The sequence below is a fragment of the Perkinsus marinus genome, assembly GCF_000006405.1.
Source record: "Perkinsus marinus ATCC 50983 genomic scaffold scf_1104296945300, whole genome shotgun sequence".
Lineage (NCBI taxonomy): Eukaryota > Perkinsozoa > Perkinsida > Perkinsidae > Perkinsus > Perkinsus marinus.
Window position 1 is genome coordinate 47,326 of NW_003211161.1, and position 7,116 is coordinate 54,441.

At 46.7% G+C, this 7,116-nt stretch overlaps 3 non-coding genes across 3 annotated transcripts; all 3 read left to right on the top strand.

Moving 5' to 3' along the window:
• The first annotated feature begins 266 nt into the window (after positions 1–266).
• Positions 267–336, top strand: Pmar_PMAR009808. Its single transcript has one exon. It is a non-coding gene; the product is annotated as a tRNA-Asn (tRNA).
• A 4,300-nt stretch (positions 337–4,636) lies between these two features.
• On the top strand, positions 4,637–4,706 carry Pmar_PMAR009809. The gene has a single exon. It is a non-coding gene; the product is annotated as a tRNA-Asp (tRNA).
• Positions 4,707–6,725: 2,019 nt separating this feature from the next.
• Pmar_PMAR009810 lies at positions 6,726–6,797 on the top strand. The gene has a single exon. It is a non-coding gene; the product is annotated as a tRNA-Asp (tRNA).
• Positions 6,798–7,116: the final 319 nt, after the last annotated feature.

Consider the following 7,116-nt stretch of genomic DNA (forward strand, 5'->3'; position numbering starts at 1 on the left):
TTGAAAGCGTCTTTTCGCGACCTAGCCATTCAATTGCGTTGAGGTTTAAATAGCATACGTAGCAGCCCGACACAGGTTGAGCACGCACTAGTCTGCACAAATGTAACACAACAGTTTCGACAAGGAGCCGATTTAAAATGACCGCAAGTTCGAATCCCAGGCCTGACAATTTTAAATCTTTTATTCATGTCACAGAAACCTAGCGGAGCGATGCAGTCCAGCAAGATTCACGCAATTGTGCTGTCTCTGAAAGTCGTCTCCGCCCGATCCGTGCAGCTCAGTTGGTAGAGCGCCCGCCCATTATGCGAGTTTACGCAGGTTCGATTCCCACGGTTGGCGTTTTTCATATATCTTCGTAAAACGTGTGTGTAATGTTGGATTGCTAACTTCAGTGTGATTTTATCTCCTATTATCTGTAAAAAACGAATAACAACGTCGGATGATGTATATTTGTGTTGCAAAATATTAGCTCGATGTTTTGTCAAGAAAAACGTTGCGTCAGAACACCGTGCGATGTTTTGAGAGGCATCCATTTCCACGATTGCTAATTTCTCGTGTGTATCCAAAACGTGTCGAACATTTTCTTGAGATAAGTATGTAACAAAATATATTTAGTAAGTCTCGTTGGTAACCTATTATACCTGATATCACTTTTTCTCTAGCTCACCACGCCTGTACATTACTTGGCGGTTCGGACAGATTTTCTGGCCGAACCGCCCCAGCAGCAGTAATGCCTTTATTTGCTTTTTCTCTTCGTCCGTTTCTTTCATCATATGAGAAGTACTGCTCCATAGGCCTCTAAGATTGAAATGTGCATCACAAGTTAATTGCTATCACGGCAGTGCCGTTTTGGCTTCGAAGAAGCACGCTTGTGGCTCTCATTTTTCACCTAGCGTCCTCATACCTTCTCGCACCGGACCCTTGGTGGATGGCGCCTCTCCGCCCTTATCGACCGCCGCGCATGGGGGAGGGGTCCCCATATGCGCGTTTATTTTTTACCTTTAGGAGCTCCCATCAAAAATGTGTAACTGCGGAGCCGATTTCGCGATCTAGCCTATAAATCCCACAAATTCCTTCACCAATCGACAGATCTCGATCTGCTGGACATCGCTGTGAAGCCGGATTTTCGATTTATAGGCTCAATAAAAAGTTATTAACGTTTTAGTTTTCATCAATTCTATGTGAACCATGTTGCATAAGCAACTTCTTCTTCAACAGTCCTTCTAGTCTGGCAGGTTAAGGGCGTGCGCCATCACTCGAGACACCCAGGTTCGAATCTCGGTGAGATTATATTGCGGAATAAGGTTCAGCACTCGGAGTAGGTCAGCAACTTGGGTGGCACAGCGGTCAGCAGTGTACCAGTGAGAAGGACAATGCCCTCTGGGCTCTGGGTAGGCTGTAAGTCCATGCTCAGTGCTACCAAGCAATACTCAACTTTCGGCTGGCGACTCGTACACTTTTAGTATATATAGCGAGTTTGGTATAGTGGTTAGTGTGACGGATTGTCACTCGAGTGATCCAGGTTCGGATCTGAGTAATCACAATTTTGTATATCATCGCAGTAGGGATAGACCGTATAAATTTGGTTCAGTCTCATGGAAAGTGTCATGCTCTGCCATGCGGTTGACCTATATCCGACCTCTGACAGTTAATACTCGTACTAAGTACTGGTGATAACGTGCAGCACAAGGTCTTCGACTGTGATTTAACTAACCACCACGGTGTACGGTACTAGAGACTGGCGACCCAAGACGAAACACATTTATTTGAACGAGGTATTACTTTAGTGGTTATTCTGTCCGACTCTCATCCTAAAGGTCGCAGGTTCGAACTACGACGGGTCCGTGCGGGGTCCCCACTTCAGTGGGGTGCACGGACCAATCAACCCTGCAGAATCGAACCCCCTCGAAGCAATGTAAAGTAGCGCGCGAGAGCGCATCAGAGAGTGGAGTAGCACTCTAATCTACATCGGAAAACTCAGAGCAGTGCGCACGGCTAACAGTGCGCACTCAAGCCAGTGGTACTGGCTCAACACCAATCTAGTAATAGTGGTAAGCCACCATCACGAGTGTGTCAGGCAGGATGATGCCGGACGACAACGCTAAGTCTGCCACAGCGTGGCAGGTAGACTAGCAACTGGCACCGCAGGTGACAGGATCAACCAGCACACCGCTAGGTGGATCCCGCGCCGGTTTCGCCAAGAAACCCAACCCATCGCCTCAACAAAAATTGCGCGCGCTGGGGTGGGGGCCCCGGGCGCGCGCTAAAATCAAACCGGCTTTACCTGCGGCTAGAGTATATAGGCAAAATGAAGCCGTCTTCTCGCGACCTAGCCGTTCAATTGCGTTGAGTTTTAAATAGCATACGTAGCAGCCCGACACAGGTTGAGCACGCACTAGTCTGCGAGAATGTAACACAACAGTTTCGACAAGGAGCCGATTTAAAATGACCGCAAGTTCGAATCCCAGGCCTGACAATTTTAAATCTTTTATTCATGTCACAAAAACCTAGCGGAGCGATGCAGTCCGGCAAGATTCACGCAATTGTGCTGTCTCTGAAAGTCGTCTTCGCCCGATTCGTGCAGCTCAGTTGGTAGAGCGCCCGCCCATCATGCGAGAGTGCGCAGGTTCGATTCCCACGGTTGGCGTTTTTCATATATCTTCGTAAAACGTGTGTGTAATGTTGGATTGCTAACTTCAGTGTGATTTTATCTCCTATTATCTGTAAACAACGAATAACAACGTCGGATGATGTATATTTGTGTTGCAAAATATTAGCTCGATGTTTTGTCAAGAAAAACGTTGCGTCAGAACACCGTGCGATGTTTTGAGAGGCATCCATTTCCACGATTGCTAATTTCTCGTGTGTATCCAAAACGTGTCGAACATTTTCTTGAGATAAGTATGTAACAAAATATATTTAGTAAGTCTCGTTGGTAACCTATTATACCTGATATCACTTTTTCTCTAGCTCACCACGCCTGTACACTTACTTGGCGGTGCGGACGGATTTTCTGGCCGCCCCAGCAGCAGTAATGCCTTTATTTGCTTTTTCTCTTCGTCCGTTTCTTTCATCATATGAGAAGTACTGCTCCATAGGCCTCTAAGATTGAAATGTGCATCACAAGTTAATTGCTATCACGGCAGTGCCGTTTTGGCTTCGAAGAAGCACGCTTGGTGGATCCCGCGCCGGTTTCGCCAAGAAACCCAACCTATCGCCTCAACAAAAATTGCGCGCGCTGGGGTGGGGGCCCCGGGCGCGCGCTAAAATCAAACCGGCTTTACCTGCGGCTAGAGTATATAGGCAAAATGAAGCCGTCTTCTCGCGACCTAGCCGTTCAATTGCGTTGAGGTTTAAATAGCATACGTAGCAGCCCGACTCAGGTTGAGCACGCACTAGTCTGCACAAATGTAACACAACAGTTTCGACAAGGAGCCGATTTAAAATGACCGCAAGTTCGAATCCCAGGCCTGACAGTTTTAAATCTTTTATACATGTCACAAAAACCTAGCGGAGCGATGCAGTCCAGCAAGATTCACGCAGTTGTGCTGTCTCTGAAAGTCGTCTCCGCCCGATCCGTGCAGCTCAGTTGGTAGAGCGCCCGCCCATTATGCGAGACTACGCAGGTTCGATTCCCACGGTTGGCGTTTTTCATATATCTTCGTAAAACGTGTACGTAATGTTGGATTGCTAACTTCAGTGTGATTTTATCCCTTATTATCTGTATACAACGAATAACAACGTCGGGTGATGTATATTTGTGTTGGACAATATTAGCTCGATATCTTTTCGAGAAAGAAGATGTTGAGTCAGATGATTGTGCGATGTTGTAGAAGTATCCGTCTCCACGATTACTCACTTGTCGTATGTATCAGGAACGTTTCTAATATTTCCTTTAGATATAAGTATGTAACACAATATAATGAGTAATTCTCGTTGGTAACCTATTATATCTGAATATCACTTTTTCTCTAGCTAACCAAGCCTGTACACTCACTTGGCGGTTCGGACAGATTCTCTGGCCGAACCGCCCCAGCAGCAGTAATGCCTTTATTTGCTTTTCCTCTTCGTCCGTTTCTTTCATCATATGAGAAGTACTGCTCCATAGGCCTCTAAGATTGAAATGTGCATCACAAGTTAGTTGCTATCACGGCGGTGCCGTTTTGGCTTCGAAGAAGCACGCTTGTGGCTCTCATTTTTCACCTAGCGTCCTCATATCTTCTCGCACCGGACCCTTGGTGGATCCCGCGCCGGTTTCGCCAAGAAACCCAACCCATCGCCTCAACAAAAATTGCGCGCGCTGGGGTGGGGGCCCCGGGCGCGCGCTAAAATCAAACCGGCTTTACCTGCGGCTAGAGTATATAGGCAAAATGAAGCCGTCTTCTCGCGACCTAGCCGTTCAATTTCGTTGAGGTTTAAATAGCATACGTAGCAGCCCGACACAGGTTGAGCACGCACTAGTCTGCACAAATGTAACACAACAGTTTCGACAAGGAGCCGATTTAAAATGACCGCAAGTTCGAATCCCAGGCCTGACAATTTTAAATCTTTTATTCATGTCACAAAAACCTAGCGGAGCGATGCAGTCCGGCAAGATTCACGCAATTGTGCTGTCTCTGAAAGTCGTCTTCGCCCGATCCGTGCAGCTCAGTTGGTAGAGCGCCCGCCCATCATGCGGGATTGCGCAGGTTCGATTCCCACGGTTGGCGTTTTTCATATAACCTCGTAAAACGTGTGTGTAATGTTGGATTGCTAACTTCAGTGTGATTTTATCTCCTATTATCTGTAAACAACGAATAACAACGTCGGATGATGTATATTTGTGTTGGACAATATTAGCTCGATATTTTGTCAAGAAAAACGTTGCGTTGTCAGAACGCCGTGCGATGTTTTGAGAGGCATCCATTTCCACGATTGCTAATTTCTCGTGTGTATCCAAAACGTGTCGAACATTTCCTTTAGATATAAGTATGTAACACAATATAATGAGTAAGTCTCGTTGGTAACCTATTATATCTGAATATCACTTTTTCTCTAGCTAACCAAGCCTGTACATTACTTGGCGGTTCGGACAGATTTTCTGGCCGAACCGCCCCAGCAGCAGTAATGCCTTTATTTGCTTTTTCTCTTCGTCCGTTTCTTTCATCATATGAGAAGTACTGCTCCATAGGCCTCTAAGATTGAAATGTGCATCACAAGTTAATTGCTATCACGGCAGTGCCGTTTTGGCTTCGAAGAAGCACGCTTGTGGCTCTCATTTTTCACCTAGCGTCCTCATACCTTCTCGCACCGGACCCTTGGTGCAACCACCCACTTCGGGAGACAAGAGTCTTCCGCGAGCCGAGTGTGGGGAGGGTACCACCTTTGGGCGAGCGCTAAAATCAACTTCCGGGCATCCCTGGCCGGAACCTATCGTGCTTCGGTTTGCCCATTGCTTACGCGATTTTCGCTGTCTACCGTCAGATTTCGTTCAAACTTCCCAAATACTCTCCAACACTCACAGAAAGAGGAAATCTACTCAAAAGACTTTTCTGTACGCATTGAGGCCTCTGAAATAACTTAAAAACATCGTTTTTTAGCCGTCTCTCGCCTTGCTCTCTTAGCTCGTTCCTGTCTCGTTTTGAGCAACTCACGTCTCCTGTGGAAATCCGGATCGCCCGGGCCGAGTGGAAATTGCTCGCTTACTCGTGCAAGAGCGCGCGCCCACTCACAACAGACAGTGTCACAAGAGACGGTTTAACGCAAATGCAGTCTCCTCGTGTAAGATACTGCGATTGGTGATTTTGTGATTCTTCTCTTTATATCTTTTACAGTGCGCCTCTTCCGATAAGCGCGCTGTAATTGGCAGTCTGCAAATCTCAAGTAGCTCTTGCAATAAGTGTGGATTCAGAATACGACGTTTTTGTCTACAAATAATGCCTCAAAGCCTTCTCGAAGGAGACATGCGCTATATCTGACATATGATTTCTCAGAGTGATCTCGTGGGAGTGTCTGGCGAAGTATCCTCACCATATCATTGTGCGGTTCAAGAGGATCCGCGAGGAGCCTAGACGAACCGCTTCTCCGAAAGCCTATTGCCTTATACACTTTTGTCAGTGGCGTTAGCGGGTGTACCGCATCTACGATGCGTCAACGTCTTGAACTGACGCAGTCAATGCTTCTGCTTCATGGTAGTGAGGAGATGCCTGACTTTAGCACTTCCTCTCATGTACATAAGTACATGTTTTGCACTATCTACCGACTGCGCGGCTGGTATTCATTGTTCGGCGAGTCCGTTTGACAGAAATCGGAGACAAAAACGCCTGTAAAGGTAACCCCCCAGTCTCTTGGTGGATCCCGCGCCGGTTTCGCCAAGAAACCCAACCCATCGCCTTAACAAAATTGCGCGCGCTGGGGTGGGGGCCCCGGGCGCGCGCTAAAATCAAACCGGCTTTACCTGCGGCTAGAGTATATAGGCAATTTGAAAGCCTCTTTTCGCGACCTAGCCATTCAATTGCGTTGAGGTTTAAATAGCATACGTAGCAGCTCGACACAGGTTGAGCACGCACTAGTCTGCACAAATGTAACACAACAGTTTCGACAAGGAGCCGATTTAAAATGACCGCAAGTTCGAATCCCAGGCCTGACAATTTTAAATCTTTTATTCATGTCACAAACATCTAGCGGAGCGATGCAGTTCGGCAAGATTCACGCAATTGTGCTGTCTCTGAAAATCGTTTCCGCCCGATTCGTGCAGCTCAGTTGGTAGAGCGCCCGCCCATCATGCGAGAATGCGCAGGTTCGATTCCCACGGACCACGTTTTTCATGCAACTTCTTAAAACGTGTGTGTAATGTTGGATTGCTAACTTCAGTACGATCTTGTCTCCTACCGTTTGTATACAACGATTACCAACGTCGGATGATGTATATTTGTGTTGGACAATATTAGCTCGATATTTCGTCAAGAAAAACGTTGCGTTGTCAGAACACCGTGCGATGTTTCGAGAGGCATCCATTTCCACGATTGCTAATTTCTCGTGTGTATCCAAAACGTGTCGAACATTTTCTTGAGATAAGTATGTAACAAAATATAATTAGTAAGTCTCGTTGGTAACCTATTATACCTGATATCACTT